This window comes from Lissotriton helveticus, chromosome 2_1 (genome assembly GCF_964261635.1).
Source record: "Lissotriton helveticus chromosome 2_1, aLisHel1.1, whole genome shotgun sequence".
Taxonomy (NCBI): domain Eukaryota; kingdom Metazoa; phylum Chordata; class Amphibia; order Caudata; family Salamandridae; genus Lissotriton; species Lissotriton helveticus.
The window spans coordinates 989,407,060-989,424,858 of NC_136059.1; positions in this window are offsets into that span (position 1 = coordinate 989,407,060).

A 17,799-nucleotide genomic window follows, 5' to 3' on the forward strand; every position below is an offset into this window, starting at 1 on the left:
AATTCGTGTCGACTCGTGATAACCACACCAACCTGGTGATAAGAATCGTGCCAGGGGCGGTGGGTTTCACGTACCTCACTTTTAATGAGGGAGACACAGTCCCTATTGCTTACAAGTCACACTTGTACACTTCGGCTGAGTTGCGTTTTCCACTGTGGAAAAAGTTTTGACAGCAGTGCAGATGGCGATTCTTAAGGAACGTGCACTGTCACAGGGAAAGCGCATTGTGGTTGTTACTCCGTATCCTGCCTTGGAGGTAGTGACGTAGGCCAGTGTATCAAATTCCAAGGTTTTGCACCCTCGGTGGATACAATGGGCTACATCCTTGATATCCCCGGATGTAACGTTCATTTTTGATTCCTCTTTTCAGACTCAAGAGTCCTTGCAGTATGAATTTGTTCATCCTGCCCCTCTGACTATGCGCCCACTGGAGGATTTTCGGTGTATCATTTACACTACCGTAAGTGCACAAGCGGCTACGGATTCTAGACACGCGTATTCCGCAGCCTGCGCAATTGTGGTTGGTACTAAGGTGGATGATGAATTCAAGTCCGATGTCGTGCATACACAGACATTAGGGGACTGTACCGCCCAGTTGGCAGAACTTCGTGCTCTGATGCTTGCATTGGAGTACGCGGACCCCAGTGTGACTACTCTTATTGTGAGTGACTCTTACTACTGTGTTCAGTCTTACAATGACAATCTACCCTTTTGGACTCAAAATAATTATCGTGACTCCAAAGGTCGCACAATAAAACATAAAATGATCTGGGTTCGAGTGACTGAGCTCAAAGAACGACTCCCACTCGTTTTTGTAATTCATACTTTGGGTCTTCAGCGTGTTGGGGTTCACGCTGTTGGCAACTGTCTTGCAGACGAGGCTGCGTAGAGAGCAGTAGCAACATTTGCAGTGGCAGCGGTTACACGTTCCAAAAGTAATATTGATGATGACATCTTGGCAGCTATTGCTGCTACTGAGAAGGGAGGTAATTATCCTAAGGGATTCCTTTCGAAGTACTCTTATTATTTAAGTCCTGATAAAGTTCCTTATGTGAGAATTAACGACGTTGGTGACAGGTTGATTCCCAACGCGGACTGCAGGCAGGCTTTGATTACAGCAGCCCACGCTGGAATGGCTTCGGCGCATGCCGGCGTGTCAGCTACTGTACCTCTCCACCAGCAACGATATTGGTGGCGGGTTTGTACAAACAGACACGTGATTTGTCCTTCAATGTGGCATTTGTCAGCAAATTAAACCTTCTTCTGCTGCACGCCCGCCCCAACTCAGTTGTACATATCTAATAAACCACTTCCGTGTGTTTATTTAGATCACTACGGTCTTTCTCCTCTGATACTGCGTATAAGTACATCTTAGTAGCAGTTGACTCTTGCACGCGCTTTGTCTGGGTATGGCCTCAAAGGAGCGCTGATCCTAGAACTGTCGTAAGGGATTTGCGTGTCTTTGTGGGAATTTTTGCGTGTGGTACCTTCCATTCGGACCAGGGTCCAGCGTTCGCCTTTAAGGCGTACAAGTATGCCATGGCTTCATTGGGGGTCCAGGTCAAATTTTCGTCTCCATACCGGCCTGAGGGTAATAGTGTTATGGAGCGGATGAACCGTGACTTAAAGCAATCCTTGACAGCGAAAGTTTTAGGTGCTGGCAGAGACTGGTTTACCCACCTCAATAGCGTACAAGGTGCACTAAATATTCTCTCTTGAAGGTCTCTGGGTGGGCAGACCCCATACGAAATGCTCTTTGGCAACAAGATGTTTGTTCCTGACCTCGATGGTCTAGACTTGGCAGCGGGAGCCGCATCCTTTGGCGTAGATGAACATTCTAATGTTTTGCAGAACCTACAAAAGACCAGAGACAGTCTTGCAAAGGCACACTTGCCCTCCACGTCTGAAGGTGTGTTGCAGATTCCGGTAGTCGGCTGGCTACCCCAAGTTGGAGAACTGGTCCGAGAGAAGATCGATAACAAGAAAGAATTTGGTCCTTCCTATCGAGCTCCAGTTGCCGTGCTTGGTGTGCAGGGTAAAAGAACAGTCATTTTACCTCCTCTTCCTGGGCGAAAGGGAAACAGGTACATTTCCAGTGACAATGTCAAACCACACAGGGTGGTTGCTTCTCTATAGTATGACGCCTGCAGTTTCGTGTCCAGCAATGGTGCAACACTCTTTTTTGGCCCCGGATCCTGCCATCGGGCCTGATGTTGCGGTTGAAATTAGTCCACTTACGAATCCTTTATTGAATCAACCTGCTGGTGATCCTCTTAATGACAATGAATATACTTACCCCACTGAATTGTCTATGCCTGATTTGGAGACCCGTGTGGCTAATCAATCCCATTTTTCATTTGACACTGGCTCGTCCACATCTAAATCCCCTTCAAAAGTTTCGATTTTTGCTACCTGGTTTAAAAAACATTTTTGATTCCTCCTTGGATTTACATTTGGCTGGTGCTGATTGCAATTTTTCTGTTAATGTCCATAGGATTTGTGGTATATTTTTTCTGTTTTATCAATGGACACTATGTTGAGGAAAGAACTTCAATTAGAGTGATTGATGGAACTTTGGCTCCCCACTCCTGTTCGCACATCATGAAGAGGGACCAGACATTTGTGAATATAACTGCTTGGCCCGTTTTAGATGGGATTGTATGGGATGCTGTAAAGTTCCAGAGACATGGTACCACAGAGGTTAATAATGTTCCCAATGTACTCCGTGTTTCTGTGGGGGATGTGGTTAAACAAAATATTCGCTCTGATGATTGGGACGTTAAAGCTGTAGAGGCTTTGTTTACTGATTTGGAATATTATGCTGCTTTTGATGCTGAAGATTTATATTTGGAATCTGCAAATTATGGTGATTTGTACTGTTACCAGCATTTTGGCAAATCACTTTCTGCATAAAACTAATTCATTTAGAAATATGGTGAATTACACACAGTGGGAGCATTGTCCACAGCTAGTGGAAGGCAGCTCAAAAACGTTTTTGAAAATGTTTTCCTATTTTACTGATTTTGATCAACCCAACCCTAATGTATTTTATTTTAAGTTGACTGAAAAGTCATTTTCCAAGGTTAGACTTACCCACACAAAATTATTTTATTCAAAGTCCTTTATTGACCTGCTGGCTGTTGGGGGCTATGAACTGTGGAGAGATACAATTGATCTTAAATCTGTTTGGGGTTCTAAAAGTTGGCCAGTGCAAGGCACTGAAGCTTTGCTTCGTGCATGTCTCATCCCAAACCATATGTTGTTTCTGAATGACACAATTTCACAAACCACCTGCTTTGGATTGGCTACTTCTAAAAAATTAAATGCTCCTTCATTTCCTGATTTGGGTGAATTTCCCCATTTGAATAATTATACCAGTACTTCCCTGAGTGACTTACAGGCCCTGTTAAGAAATTCCTCTTTTAATGTTTCCAGCATTAATCCCGAAGGCTGGTTGCTGGCCAAAAAGTACAGATTCCTGCCAGCACCGTTTTCTGGGTCTGACCCCTGGCTATACAGAGGTTAAAGTTGAGCCCTGTTTTCAGACTCAACATTCAGTCACCACCTATTCTGCAGCAAATTGTGCCAGAGTTGGCTCAGACATTCATCCTTAGCGTCTGTTAAGCTACATTTGTTCTAGGCAACTGGAACATTTGGACTGCGGCCAATGACTTTCTGGATCACAGTTATCTTGAAATAAGCCAGAGTTGTCCTCTGATGATGCTAGAGGCTCCGGCAATCGAGAAACATGTATGTTCTTTCCCTTTACTTAATTGTACTGAAGATGTGAATATTTTTCCTTTTAATGTCTTGATTTTTCCTTACATGTTTGAGGTCTTTTCTCACACCATGGCCACGTGTGATTGTTTTCACTGCCTTGGTTATTTGAATTTTCATTCTCTATTTTCAAGTTTGGCAAAATTTCTGAACTTGGTGCTGTCTCATTTGAACTTGAACTCTGCGTTCTATGAAGTTTGCCCAGATTGCTGTGTGTTCCTCGAACACGGGGGGTGTAGTATGGTTTATGGGCCTCTTTATGCATGCATGTTAAGTTAGCACAGCTCATTAGGAGTTTAAATGCCATTTTTCCTTTTGCTGCTTTTTGCACACTACACTGCTTAGCTGTCTTTGCAAAGTTAGCTTTCACAAAGTTCTATACATGAGAAAAGGTTTGTTTTTAGACATCTCTACACATACATTGTGCCCCCAGTCTGTACAATGAGTGCTGAGCTGTCAAGGTTATCATAATTTATTTATTTTATTTATTTATAACACTTATAAAGCGCGCTGTTACCAGTCGGTGTCCTGGCGCTGAAGTGATAGTCCCCAGGGAGGAAGTTTTCGGGAACTAGAGGGAAAAGAGCCATGTTTTCAGATCCCTTCTAAATGCCAGCAAATTCTCGTTCTGTTTAAGGAAAAGAGGGAGGGAGTTCCACGCCACCGCTGCTCCCCTAACAAAACTCCTTCCGCCCCAACGCACCTTCCTGATCCGGGCTGTTTTAACCAGCCCTAGACTGGCTGACCTAAGTTATCTACCATTGAAAGTGATCCTGAAGGAACTGAGGGCCAAGACCATGTAATGCCTTCAAGACTATACAGAGGGCCTTGAACATAATCCGCTTCCGCACCGGGAGCCAGTGCAACTTCTCCAGCTCCTTGGTAACTGAGGCAAACTTAGGCAGTCCCCCAATAAGGCGTGCGGCAGCATTTTGTAGGACCTGAAGTTTATTAAGCACCCCCTGTTGTGCCTCGAGGAGGAGACTATTGCAGTAGTCGATGCGTGACAGTACAAGAGCTGTCACCACCGTCTTTCTGCTTCCCTCTGGTATGAAGGGGAGAACCTTCCTAATAATTTTCAGGGTCCAATGTATGGAGGAGCTCAATGCCTTGACTTGGGGTTTGAAGGAGAGTTGGGTGTCAATAATGACACCAAGATTCTTCACCTTCAAGACCGGGCAGGGTAGCGGTCCCATGTCAGTGGGCCACCAACTGGGGCCCCAAAGACTGGTGTTTGACCCAAAAATAAGCACCTCAGTTTTGGAAGAGTTCAGTTTTAAACAGCTTTTTGCCATCCAGGTACTAACTGCTGACATGCAGTCCTGAAACCTGACTGCCACTCCCCCCTCTGTCCCCGGGAGCACCGAGACCACAATCTGGGTGTCGTCTGCGTAAGATGTTAATTCAAATCCGAAGGATCTGATCACTAGGGCAAGGGAGGATACATATATATTAAAAAAAGTGGGGCTCAGGGAGGAGCCCTGCGGGACCCCCCCTGGGAGTTCGAAAGGTCTTGATTCGAACTCCCCCATCGCCACCACTTGTACCCGGTCAGTTAGAAAGGCTTTCAAGATGTTAAGGGCTTGACCCTGGACCCCGCAGCCCTTCAACTGATCCACCAGCAAAGCATGGTGGACCGTGTCGAAGGCCGCCGACAGGTCCAGGAGAATCAGCACAGCCTTGCCCCCTTCATCAAGCACCTTCCGGACCTCCTCTATAGATTTTATAAGAGCGGTCTCGGTGCTGTGACCCTCCCTAAACCCATGTTGAGCTGGGTCAAGGCCTTTGGAGTTACGCAGAAAAGAACAGAGCTGGGAATTCATGATTTTCTCAACCAGCTTAGCTGGCAATGGCAGCCTGGAAATTGGCCTATAGCTGTTGAGATCCGCAATATCAAGGGAGGGCTTTTTAAGAAGTGGGCGGATTGAGGCCCGCTTCCATAGTTTAGGGAAATCCCCCTTCTCAAACATTAAGTTATAGATGCCGGCCAAGTAGCCCGCAATAGGAACTGCTGCTAGTTTTGCGATTGAGGTCGGGCAGGGATCCTGAGGTGAGCCCGATTTAGTGGCCAACAAAAGTTTCAATACCTCGTCTGCCCCGACAGGCTCAAAGGTCGCGAATTTAGCCCCCGGGGGTCCAGCCTGAGTATTCCCGTAGGGCGTCTCTAGGAGACTCTGGGCCACCAAAGGTTCAAGAGAAGTGAAAATCAATTGAACTTTGCTCAGAAAGAAACTTGCTAGCGATTCACAGAGTTCTAGATTAGTTGGCACAATCACGGAATTAGGGGAGGCCAGACTGGCCACTGTCTCGAAGAGTTCCTTGGATGAATTCTTGGCATTCTCAATCCGATCCGTGAAGAAGACACTCTTGGCTTTCCTAATATTATCTTTATAAGCCCTTTGACACACTTTCAATCTCTCTTTGTCAGGCTCGGAATATTTAGCTAGCCAGATCCTTTCTAATTTTTTGCACGCAGCTTTGGCCTCTCTAAGCGCGTCGGAATACCAGGGAGCTGATGGACACAGCCTAGTAGGTCTACATCTCTTAGGAGGAGCCAGCCTGTAACAGGCCCCATCGATCCACTCCGTGTACTCGGCAGTGGCTAGATTTACATCTGCCGGCGGGGCCGGGCCAGAGGCCAGGAGCAACTCCTCCAAAGCTGTTCCATCGATGTTTTTCCAAGCTCTACACATCCTACTTATTTGCCCCTCACCTAGGGATGACTTAATCCGTGGGCTGAGGATGGAAGCACCACTCGATGGTCTGTCCAGGGCAGAGGTTCAGCCTTGGAGAATACCAGATCCGGATTGCTGGAAAATATCCCATCTAGTGTGTGGCTCGCCTGATGGGTTGGCCCTACTACTGACTGGATTAGACCTGCCGCAGACATTACATCAACTAAGGCCATAGTGTCGGTATCAATGGTGTCTTCTAAGTAAAAATTAAAATCGCCCAGAACGGTTTAAGAGTTGGCACAAAGGGCTTCCTCTAAGATACTACCAACTGTATCTAGGAAACGGGACTTTGTCCCAGGGGGTCTGTAAAGGAGACAGCCTTTAAACGAATAATGGTTAGAAAGCTCCATTTTAAACCCCAAGGCCTCACATGCCCCGGAGGTGGCAGGAAAGAAATGACCCTGAATGGATGCCTGATAGATGATAGCCAGACCTCCGCCCCTCTTCCCTGGTCTATCCAGGACGAAGTGGAGATAATTTGGCGGTGTGGCCTTCACTAAGTCGGGACCAGATGCAGCATCCGTCCAGGTCTCAGTAATAAAAGCTATTTGTACATTCAAATCCAAAATTAACTCGGCACATTCCACACTGTGCTTTACCAACGATCTAACATTGATCAGAATACAGTTAAAAGTTTGATTTCCTCGACTATCCTTAGTAGTAGGAGTACGAGTGTAGGTCTTAATTTTGCTCCCAATAATAGGGGGAAAGTTCTTTTTACATAAAGGACAACTTTGCAGCCCCACCTGTAGATCTTTGTCCGGGGCCATCCTTGGGCACCTAGTCCTCTGACAGCCCCCCCCCCCCAGTTTCCATAGCACCGCTCTATCGTAAGTGCGTCTCTCGCAGAGGTCTGGTGGGAATTTCACAGGGGTTATGGCGCTGAGCGCGGGCCCGGCGCGGACGGGCGCAGACGGGCTTGCCTTTGGCGCGCCCGCTGCGTGGGCGAGGCGGTATGGCCATTTTATAGGGCAGAGGGGGGCGTGAGGCTGCGACAACTAGTCCGCAGACCTTCCCCTCCCTCCAAGATGGCGGTTCCTGTGCCCCCTTCCGCGTCAGCGCCCAATCGGCTGCGCGGTGGTGTGGAAGATGGTAGCGATGGTAGCTAACCAATACAAGGGACCGAGGCCACCAGCCAGCAAAAGCGTGAGCTAAAGTGGTACGTGCCTTTTCCTTTTAAAATCAGATGGTGCAAACAATTGACATGAAATAACATTTAAAATCGTGCAAATCATGCAATAAAAACAATCGCTCAGTTTCCGGCCCTAATCCCCCGGTTTTCCGCCTCAGGGGAGTATCAGAGTGAGCGCGGCGATAGTCTTCCGGTTTTAAGCCTCTGGGAGGGCGGGAGGCTGCGACAACTAGTCCGCAGACCTTCCCCTCCCTCCAAGAAGGCGGTTCCTGTGCCCCCTTCCGCGTCAGCGCCCAATCGGCTGCACGGTGGGGTGGAAGATGGTAGCGATGGTAGCTAACCAATACAAGGGACCGAGGCCACCAGCCAGCAAAAGCGCGAGCTAAAGTGGTACGTGCCTTTTCCTTTTAAAATCAGATGGTGCAAACAATTGACATGAAATAACATTTAAAATCGTGCAAATCATCCAAAAAAACAATCGCTCAGTTTCCGGCCCTAATCCCCCGGCTTTCCGCCTCAGGGGAGTATCAGTAACATATGAGCCTGTTTATCGGCGTGTATCCGTGTAACACATTCTAGACACAACATTTTGGCAGATGCAAGCCGAGTAGGATTCTGGCGTCTTTATCATAGCACACTTGCCATAATTTCACACACTTGGAAGATTCCAGGGATGCAGAGAGACTAGCTGGTCCAGTTGTAATTTATACTTACTTAGCAGACAGGTAATGGGGTCCCCCAAAACAAGCTCAAGAGAGCTCTATAGTTTTACAATACATAGTTCCTATATAGGGAAGGTGTTTAACTAAGCACTTTTATCACCTGTTTGCACTATCATTGTAATATGATACCTCCTTTTGTATTTTATGGAGTTGTAAGCATGCTGACCATATTATTTTTAATCATATGTTTGCTTATGTTGACTAAAATACTGCGCTTGAGAGCACGTCGTTAAAATAAATATTTTAACCTTACCCAGTCTCTTTTTTGCTCCTGTTGTGGACTGGTATGAGAGTATAACAAAAGAGTGTTCTCACTTCCCACCATTCCTGAGATGGTCCTTAGTCGCATGTTCTAGGTTGTCTAATCATTGGTTACTTTGCTATAGGACGAAGAGCTAATGAGACACTGATTGCTAGCTGGTTGGGGTTTCTAGGTACTGAGGTGAGTTTCTGGTACACCACAATTCACTAATGTCCTAGCTCTCTGTGCACAGTGTTGTGTATGAGCAGAAATCCTTGCAACAATAAAAACGGCCTTTGTACCAGCTCTGCTCTATGCAGATGATTCAGTTTCAATGGCAAGGACCCCTTTGGTTACTTGTTGAAGCTTTCATTACCTTCATGAGCTAACTGAATTTTGTCATCAATTACAGAAATCACATATAATGTCCTGTGGACCGGGAAAGAACCCCCTGGCAAAGTTAGTGGTCAGGGGACATACCCTTGGTGCTCTCACGGGCTTTGGCGGCATTGGAGCCACAGGTATACTTGGCATACGCAGCCGCGGCCAGGAGACCAGGAAACTCTTGGCAGACAACAGCCAGGTATGTAGCAGCATTCATAGCTCGTGGCGCCTCACACAGAGCCTCCAAAGCATCTCAGGAGAATCTCCATAGGGCGGAATCCATTATTCACCCGTCAGGACGGGACAAAGGCAGGTAGGTGGGGGGAACCAATTCAGGGGAAGAGTCAGCTTACTCAGCCGAGGATGTGGCCGCCATCTTGCCTCCCGAACCTCAGTGGTCTAAGGCATAATTAATTCACCTCTGGCCCCACGCACTTTTGTACCTCACTGGCCCCGGATAGTACAAACATCCATGGTAGCGGAGTGCAAAGATCATCAGTGGCCTGAGGCTGTCATGGATATCACTGACCCAAGGCAGGAATGAGCCTCAATGATCTCATGGATTAATGGACATCAGTGCTCAAAGAGAGCAATGAATATTAATAATTCCAGGAAGTAACAAGATTCAATTGGCCCTAGGAAGAAATACACATGAACGGCCCCATGCAATAATGAACCTCAATAACCACAAGCAGTAACGAGGCTTGATGACCGGAGTCAGTATTGAACCTCAAATGCCCCACGCAATAATGAACATCAGTGACCCCAGACAATATTTGACTTCAATGACTCCAAGGAGAAGCACAACTTAATGGTCCCAGTCATAATTCATAATTGAACACCAATAGCCCCAGGCAATAATTACCATCTATGGTGCAGTGCAATTATGAGCATCAGTGAACCCAGGAAGTTATGTACATCGTTATCCACAGGCAGAACTACTTAACATCAGTGACTTCAGACAACAGTGGTTACAAGCAGTAATGTGCCTCAATGGCTGAAGGCATTAAAGGTCATCGGTTTACCCAGGCAGTAATTTACATCTAAGGCCCCAGGAAGTATAAAGCATCAATACCCTCTAGCAATAAAGAGCATCAATGGCGTCAGGCAAAAATGAACCTCAATGTCCTCCAGCAGTATTGGACATCAGTGTTCCAGGCTATGATGAATGTTAAAGGCCTCAGGTAGGAAAAAGCATCAATACCCCAAGTCACTAATTAATATCAAATACTCAGGTAACAATGAGCACCTTCTGACTGAGAGGAGCACAGCTCATACCAGGTAGGGGTCTGTAAAGCTTTCACTAATGTGACAATCTGGATCCAATAGGAACAATGATAATCTTCACACATTTCGGAACTCACTGACAACCATAGAAAGGATACTAGGCTGGTAAGCAGTGAACTCAGATAGAGGGAATGGTACAAGAGAGAGAAAGAGATACACTGGAAATCTTTACTCCTGTTGTTGCAGCCTGGCTTAAGATGCATTACAGTAGCATTGATATATAAAACAATAAATAACTATTTTTTAGTATTTCATCATTAGAATTCCAGGTCACTATTACTAAAATGACATATAAAATACCTTGTGACAGTCTCTGTATTTCCGACTATCAATAGTTGGTTGAATCTCAGGACTTCTTAGAGTGAAATACAAATGAAACCTTTCTAACTGCAATAAATACCCCAGACTACAATTAGGGCCACTGGAATTATGTGTCAGGGCAGAACCAAGTTATGCGGCAGGGTGGACTATATTATACGACAAGAAAAGACAAATTATGTTGCATAATAAGGCACATTTTTTGATAGTATTGCTTCACTATTTAGCTAGTTTTTACTCATTTTAACACTGCATGGGTAAAGATTTCACCTCATTAGTAGTGGCGGCTCCTCCGCTAAGAAGGAGGAGCATCATCCCACTGCTCAAAAGGAAAAATAAAATGATAATAACATATCATTATTATCGTTTTAGTTATCCTATTGCAGTCAATGGCTCGTGGGGTGGGGCAGGGTGAGGCTGGCCAGAACAGAGGGGGTGGTTTGCACTCCCTAAGTTTATTTATTATTTATTTATTGAAAAGTTTTCTATAGCGCGAACAAGACCCTTGGGTCTCAGAGCGCTTAACATTACATGAGGTATAATAGAGTCAGTCTTGTAAAAATATAACGAGATTACAGTAAACAATTTTAGTTAGGTATACTACCACAAAGGATTAACGAGGAGTACAAGGTTAAACTGAATAAACAATGTCCTGAGGTAGGTTAGGTAATAATTATATGTGGTGTACTAGGTCTTCTTGTATATGATTGTTTTTAAGTGTCTTTTCCTGTGCCTTCTATATTCTCCAGCCAAGGGTATATCTTGGTCATCTCTGTGTCAAAGTGTTAGTGACGAGCTGTTTTGCCTATGGAAGGAACTTACTCATTAGAAAGATCTTGGTTTCCCTCTTAAAAGTTGCTGTGTTTGGAATTTTTCTGATATTCGGGGGAAGTGAGTTTCAGATTCTAGGGGCCGTTCCTGAGAACGCTCTATCATAGGTTTCTTTCTTCCTGAAGATAGGTGGTCTCAGCACCAGTTCCTTGGCACTCCTGGCTGGTCTATTTCCTCGAGATATTTCAATTTTTTGGGCAAGGTATCTAGGTGTATTGTAATGACACGCTTTGTGGGTGATACATGCCATTTTTAGCTGAATTCTGGCTTCGTATGGTAGCCAGTTTAATGCTTTCAGGTGTGGGGAGATATGGTCGAATTTCCGCGTTCCTGTGATAATTCATGCTGCTTCATTGAGGCATGCTTTTAATGGTGCAGTTGACATTTTTGGTAGACCTGCTAACGTTGAACATCCATATTCAATCCTCTAAATAACCAGTAATTGCACTGCTAGTTTTAGATCCGCTTCAGATAAATATTTTTCTTAAGTAGAACAGATGAAAACGGGTGCTTTTTGCCATTGATTTGATGTGGGCTTTCATGTCTAGGTTCTCGTCCAGTGTGATTCCTAGTGATTTCGCTGAGTCAACTAGAGTGGGGGAGCAGTTTAACGCTGTGATAATTTTGGACCATTCCTTCACTTCTGAGTGATTCATTTGTGGTGAGATCAGTAAGAATTCTGTTTTATGTGCGTTTAGCTTCAGATGAATGATAGTTAACCATTTTAGTGTCATTTTTAGGGCCACATTCATTACGTTAATGTCTGCCAGGGACGTGATCTTGATGTGTATTTGCGTGTCATCCGTGTACATGTGGTCAGATATTTTGGAATTTCGCAAAATTTCTGTAAGGGGTTCGATATACAGGTTAAACAGTGAAGGAGATAATGTAGATCCTTGTGGGACTCCAATTGCGTTAGGGCATGAAGGTGATAGTGATTGGTTGACCAGGAATCTTTGGGTTCTATTCTGTTGGAAGGATTCAAACCTTACCAGATATTCCCATCCTGTCATGGAGTCTGTTCAGTAGTTTTTCATGATTAACCATGTCAAATGCAGATGACAGGTCAAGGAGGATAAGCAGACAAGATCGATTGTGATCTAGTGCCTGAAGTGCATCATCGACTATGTGTAAGATCGCCGTTTCCCTGCTGTGTCCTGTTCTGAATGTCGATTGGCAGTCATCCAATAGTGAGAAATTGTCGATGTGTTGGATCAGTTGATTTTGCACACATTTCTCTATTAGTTTGGCAAGAAGAGGGATGTTGGTCACTGGGCGATAGTTATTTGGATCTGCTGGGTTCGCTGTAGGTTTTTTGATGATCGAGACTACTTGACCTGTTTTTAGGCATTCTGGAAGGCACCCCTGGGATAGAGAGGCATTTATAATTTCTGTCCATATTGGAATCACGGTATGGCTGATTTATTTCAGGCATTTTCATGGTAGTGGGTCGTTGTAGTGATTGTTGGGTTTGATGTCTGATAGCGTTTTGGCAATTTTATTCTGATCCAGTAGTTTGAAGGTGTTGCATTTTGCCTTATTTTTTTTCATATTATCCACACTTTTCGATGTGGTAATGTTCAATGATGGTGTATGGTATTCAAGGTTGTCTGCTGCATTCCTGAGCTCTCTTTCCAGCGTGATGGCTTTGTCGGTGAAAAAGGTTGAGGATTCTTCACAGCTCAGTTGCGTTTTTGTGACTTCTTGGGCAGATTTGGCCGGCTTATTTGATTGTTGTTTTATGATCTCAAATAGTTTCCCTGGTCTGTTTTTGGCGTTATCCAGTTCAGATCTAATAAATTCCTTCTTGGAGTTGAGGATCTTTTTGTTGTATTCGTTTCCGATTTTTCTGAGGGATTTCAGTTCAGGGGATGATGGGTGTTGTCTCCATTTTCTTTCCGCAAGTCTCAATTTCCGCCTGTCTTCATTCAATGTTCCATTGAACCATGGGTTTTTAACCTTCTCTGTAACTCTTTTCAGTTTTAGTGGTATGGTGGCGATGTCTATTTTTGTTACTGAAGAAGTGTAGTGATTCGTTAGATCTTTCACATTCTGCAAGTTGTGAGGTAGATTTAGGTCTTTCTCGCAGCTTTCAATTAGTAGTTCCATATTTGCATCCCAGGTATCTTGCATCCATCTTTTGATTTTAATAGGTTGTGCGGTCTTTATCTTCTTCCATGTGGGTATCAGGAAGGTTATGGCATGGTGATCTGACCAGTCGCACAGCTCTATTGAGAGGACTGAAGTATTATCTTTTTTTTAAATTATCCAGTCCAACGTAGCTCATTTCGAGTGAGTTGGTTGTGTGCATGCTTGGGAGAGGTTTAGTTCTGATAAAAAGTCTTTAAGAGCGTTGACCTGTTTGTCGTTGTTGTCGTTCCAGTATAGATTAAAATCCCCTAGATATATGTTATTTGCTTCAGTGTTAGAGTTAGCCGTGATGATCTCCATTAGCTGGTCTATGAAGGTCATATTATTACCTGGTGGGTGATAAAGGGCATGCAGGTTGCATCTTTGATTGTTAGCCGATCTTATATTGAGACCTAGATATTCGCATGATTCTAGTGGGCCGGATTGTATTTGGCCAACTTCAAAATCCGATCAGTGAATTTAGGCTATACCATCCCCTGTCTTTTTTAGCCTATCAAGTCTCACAATATCATAATGAGGGGGCACCAGTAGATCCATGACTGGGGACAAGGATTCTGATAGCCATGTTTCTGTAAGGATTATTATGTCTATTTCCTAGTTAATTATGAGATCGGCTATGTCAGAAGTATGTTTAGCTGCCGACCGACAGTTGAGCAGTAGGCATTTTAGTGTTTTCCCTGTTATGCTTGGGTTCAGATTTTGCGAGTCGGTGATTAGCTGGACTTGTTGAAGGTTGTTAAGGTTGGGTTTCCTCTTATTCAGTCTAGATATTCTGTTGGCATCTATCAGGACTGTTTTAATTTCCTCCTCTCTACTGCTGACAGTAGGCACATATTCCCGGAGTAAGGATAGGATTTCTCCAGTTAAATATTTCTGATTCCTATCAGGTCGATTTTGTCTATTTGATAATGGCATCGCCATCTTATTGCTCTTTCTTGAGATTTATATATTAGTTCTCGGATGTGCTCGACTTTGGTATGAGTGCTCTGCGTAATATCACAACGTTTTTCAACCGCTTGAAGGGTGCTTAGTAAGTCATGCGACATGTCGCCCATTTGTGTTTGGAGCACTATAATTTTTCTCAGGATCTGGGGTGAAGTATTAGGATTGCTCATCCGCTTATTTCTAGATTCACGTTTATTGTTCCCATGTTTTCGTTCTGAACTCTTCATCAGGGTCTTTTTCTTTTTGCCATAAGATCGGTTGTCTATTCCACCATTAATTGCCTTGTGGATGTGATATCTATGCTTTGTGTTCCTAGTTTCATGTTTGTAGGATATACAGTTCGAGTGAATCTAAGTGACCTTTGTGTTGAAGTACTTTGGGGTATGGAAGGGGTAGCCTTTTCCATATCAGTTATTCCTAGGTTTTCATTGGGTATTCTGTTCATTGGAGATGTTCCATCATTGGGGGGAGGCATCAATTCTTCCCTCTGAAGAGGTTCTGTAACGATATTTACATGACGTGTGGGCATTTCTGTTCTCTCTGTATCATTCCCAAACATTAGGCCTCCTATTTCGATTGTGTCTCCTAGATGCATTGATTGTTGTAGTTCCTGAGGGTCTCTGGTTAGTATGCTGTCTGAGATTGATTTTTCCCTCTGATGAAGCTCTGTGTTGTTATTCGCATGTCGTGAGGGCCATTCTGTTCTCTCTGTATCATACCCAGACGATGTGTCTCCTGTTCCGATTGTGTCTCTTAGTTGCGTAGATTGTTCAGGTTCCTGAAGGTCTCTAATTAGTATGCTGATAGTGGAGGTAGTGTCAGATGAGTTAAGAGTGATTTCTTGTGGACTTTGGTGTTGTTGCAAACTTGAGTTCTCTACACATCATTGAAACGACTGTGCCTCCGATGAATAACCTACATTTTACTGTGACCAAGCCAGATGGCTCGTACCGTTTGGTATTGGATTACCGCCACTTAAACTCACCTTGTCGTACGTGTGCGGTGCAGAATACTCACAGTTCTGCTCTTGTGGATAGTCTAGAGCGCATGCGGTACAAGACCACACTTGACATTTCCAATGGCTTTTTTGCCCATAATTTGTCCCCCCCTTAGTAGTCAGTGGACGAGTTTTACATGTGGTGGCAAACAGGGCCAATTACTTCAATTGGCTATGGGCTACAAGAATAGTCCAGGCGTTTTTGCTGCCCGAATAGTCTCTCACCTAAAGAGACTCGACGCTGATGCATGTTCATATGTGGATGACATTTATCTCACAGACGACAAATTATGGCCGCATCTGTGTCGCGTTGACCACATAATTTGCCGTGTTGCGGACTTTGGATATAAATTTAATTTTGCGAAATCACACATTGCAGAGTACACAGTTTTGTTTCTGGGCTAGGAGCTCAACAATGAAGGTCGAGGTTTAGCTCCTCACTTCTTGGAAAAATGCGTACTTTTGCGGGCTCCCACAGAACTGAAAAAGCTACAATCTTTACTGGGCTTTTAACATTTCGGTCGTACATACATTCTGTAATATGCCCAGCGTATCAAGCCGCTTTATGCGTTGATACAACCTACTTTTTCCAAATCGTGCTGGCTGCCAGAACATTCAACCATCTTGCAATCTTTGCAGGCTGACCTACTTGAATCTAAATTCGTGTCGACTCGTGATAACCACACCAACCTGGTGATAAGAATCGTGCCAGGGGCGGTGGGTTTCACGTACCTCAATTTTAATGAGGGAGACACAGTCCCTATTGCTTACAAGTCACACTTGTACACTTCGGCTGAGTTGCGGTTTTCCACTGTGGAAAAAGTTTTGACAGCACTGCAGATGCCGATTCTTAAGGAACTTGCACTGTCACAGGGAAAGCGCATTGTGGTTGTTACTCCGTATCCTGCCTTGGAGGTAGTGACGTAGGCCAGTGTATCAAATTCCAAAGTTTTGCACCCTCGGTGGATACAATGGGCTACATCCTTGATATCCCTGGATGTAACGTTCATTTTTGATTCCTCTTTTCAGACTCAAGAGTCCTTGCAGTATGAATTTGTTCATCCTGCCCCTCTGACTATGCGCCCACTGGAGGATTTTCGGTGTATCATTTACACTGACGTAAGTGCACAAGCGGCTACGGATTCTAGACACGCGTATTCCGCAGCCTGCGCAATTGTGGTTGGGACTAAGGTGGATGGTGAATTCAAGTCCGATGTCGTGCATACACAGACATTAGGGGACTGTACCGCCCAGTTGGCAGAACTTCGTGCTCTGATGCTTGCATTGGAGTACGCGGACCCCAGTGTGACTACTCTTATTGTGAGTGACTCTTACTACTGTGTTCAGTCTTACAATGACAATCTACCCTTTTGGACTCAAAATAATTATCGTGACTCCAAAGGTCGCACAATAAAACATAAAATGATCTGGGTTCGAGTGACTGAGCTCAAAGAACGACTCCCACTCGTTTTTGTAATTCATACTTTGGGTCTTCAGCGTGTTGGGGTTCACGCTGTTGGCAACTGTCTTGCAGACGAGGCTGCGTAGAGAGCAGTAGCAACATTTGCAGTGGCAGCGGTTACACGTTCCAAAAGTAATATTGATGATGACATTTTGGCAGCTATTGCTGCTACTGAGAAGGGAGGTAATTATCCTAAGGGATTCCTTTCGAAGTACTCTTATTATTTAAGTCCTGATAAAGTTCCTTATGTGAGAATTAACGACGTTGGTGACAGGTTGATTCCCAACGTGGACTGCAGGCAGGCTTTGATTACAGCAGCCCACGCTGGAATGGCTTCGGCGCATGCCGGCGTGTCAGCTACTGTACCTCTCCACCAGCAACGATATTGGTGGCGGGTTTGTACAAACAGACACGTGATTTGTCCTTCAATGTGGCATTTGTCAGCAAATTAAACCTTCTTCTGCTGCACGCCCGCCCCAACTCAGTTGTACATATCTAATAAACCACTTCCGTGTGTTTATTTAGATCACTACGGTCTTTCTCCTCTGATACTGCGTATAAGTACATCTTAGTAGCAGTTGACTCTTGCACGCGCTTTGTCTGGGTATGGCCTCAAAGGAGTGCTGATCCTAGAACTGTCGTAAGGGATTTGCGTGTCTTTGTGGGAATTTTTGCGTGTGGTACCTTCCATTCGGACCAGGGTCCAGCGTTCGCCTTTAAGGCGTACAAGTATGCCATTGCTTCATTGGGGTCCAGGTCAAATTTTCGTCTCCATACCGGCCTGAGGGTAATAGTGTTATGGAGCGGATGAACCGTG